At 48.8% G+C, this 2,273-nt stretch overlaps 1 pseudogene; it reads left to right on the plus strand.

Annotated features, from left to right (window-relative positions):
• LOC101578036 overlaps positions 1 to 1,651 on the plus strand; it is a 7,909-nt pseudogene extending 6,258 nt beyond the window's left edge.
• Positions 1,652 to 2,273: the final 622 nt, after the last annotated feature.

Consider the following 2,273-nt stretch of genomic DNA (forward strand, 5'->3'; position numbering starts at 1 on the left):
GGAAGAAGCTGCAGCTGAGCCTAGCAGACTTTAGGCAGCTGTGCATCTGGAAGGGCATTTGTCCCCATGAGCCCAAACATAAGAAGAAATTGAACAAGGTTCCACAGCAGCCCAACCTTTTATCTCATTAAAGACGTCACGTGTCTCCTCCATGAATCCATTGTCAACAAATTCCAGGAATACAAGTTTCGGAAGTTCTGGAAGGCCTATGGGAAAAGTGAGTGGAATACTGTGAGCATCTGAAGGACAACAAGCCCAACTACAAACTTGACCACATCATCAAAGAGTGGTACCCTACATTCATTGATGCTCTGCAGGACCTGGATGATGCCCTGTCCATGTGTTTCCTCTTTTCTACCATCCTGTGGACAGGCACGTGCCAAGTATAGTCCACCTAGCTGTGCTGCAGGCTCACTATGGAGTTTCTGTACTACATCATTGCCACTCATCCCTTGCAAAAGTTCTTCCTGTCCATCAAAGACATTTACTCCCAGGCTGAGGTGCTGGGGCAGCTCATCTTGTGGTTCACACCCTACACCTTCTTCCATGGTCACTCCACAGACATGGACTACAAGGTCATGGCCTCTTTCATTCAGTTCTACACCTCCTTACTGGGCTTTGTCAGCTTTCACCTCTACCAGTTGCTCTACCACCAAAGCTCAAGGGTTAGGCATGAGCAGAGGGGAGGGTGAAGGAGGACACCTAGGCATTGGATTCCAAGAGCTCCATGGAAAACCTGAGTGCCCTCAGTGCCAGCCTGGCCCATGTGGTAGTACCCATGGAGGAGGAGGAGGATCAGGTTGACAAGTTTCCTGCTGATGGGGAGATGGTGTTACAGGAAGAGAACCACAGGAAGGAGCTGGAAGTTCAAGAAAAGCACAAGAAGCTCTTTAAAGGCTTTAAATTCTTCCTGAACTGCAAGGTGCCCTGAGAGGCCCTGGCCTTAGGCATCAGAAGTTTTGGAGGGGGACGTATCCTGGTACAAATCTTTGTGCATTGGGGCAGCCTATGATGTCACAGATGCTGGCATCACCCAGCAGATTGTCAACCCACCTGGAAAGCAAAGTCCTGTCATCGACAGGTACTTTGTGCAGCTGCATGGGTGATTCAACTCTGTCAGTGCTTGGCTCCTCTGCCCTGGGACAGAGTACTCCCCTGGGGTACCACTGCCCCATACCCTTCACCCTTCCTGTCCTGAGAAGGAAGGAGACTACATTTCATGGAGAAGCTGAAGCTGCTGGCTCTGCAGCAAGGAGAGGATGCAGGAAACTTAAAAGAATTGGAGGAGGAGGAGGAAGAAGAAGAAGACAAAGAAGGTGACAGTGAGGAGGAGGAGGAAAATGGGGAGGCTTGTTAGGAGGAGGAGGAGGCCCACCTCTTAGCCCTGGAGGAGCAGAGGACAGAAGAGAAGAAACCTGGAGTAATGGCAGGCACTGTGAAGCTGGTGGACAGGCAGCAGCTGGCCCAGAGGGAGGAGAGTGAGGCCAAGTACCTGGCCATCATGATGAAGAAGCAGAAGTAATTTTCCCAAAAGATCATGTTTGGCAAGAGGCACAAAATTTGAGAGGCCAACAATCTGGCATAGAAGCAGAAAGCTCACAATGAGGCTCTGAGTTCTGAGAAGAAGCACAAGAAGGCAAGGCCTGTGTGAGTGCTCATGGCCCTCCTGGAGCTGGACATGGCGGAGACATGCCAGGGGACCTACCCTGGTGGTGGGCCTGTCACTTCTGCTCGCATTCCTCTTCTCCCCTGGCCAGCCCTGGACCCTCATGCCCTCTGTTTGGGTTCATGGGTTGTCTGGGCTCCTGTGGATGGAGCTCCCAGCTGGTGACTGAGCAAAGAAGAGGCCTTCTGTGTTTTCAGGAGTCAGTGACCCAGGGAGCAGGCACCTGATAGACCCCTCCCTTGCTGCCTGCATTCATGCTGGCTTTCCTAGCCCCACCTTTGACTGGACTTGTGATTGTCAGTGTGCTGTGCTGGGTTGAGAATGGAGAGGATTTTGTTATTAAATGGCCGGATTCTAAAAAAAACAACAAAAAAGGATTTCATATACAAATGAAATTGTAAAATATTTGTCTTCTTTGTGCCTCAATTATTTCACTTAGCATAATAACCTTTTATAGAGCTAAATAATATTTCACTATGCACACATACCACATCTGTTTTGTTCATTTTGATTGATTCAATACTTGCTTATTTGAATAATATGATGGACATGGGGTACCATTAACTCCTCAACATAAAGATTTCAAATCTTTTGGATATTTATTCAG

The sequence above is a fragment of the Octodon degus genome, unplaced genomic scaffold (assembly GCF_000260255.1).
Source record: "Octodon degus isolate 3935 unplaced genomic scaffold, OctDeg1.0 scaffold00125, whole genome shotgun sequence".
Taxonomy (NCBI): Eukaryota; Metazoa; Chordata; class Mammalia; order Rodentia; family Octodontidae; genus Octodon; species Octodon degus.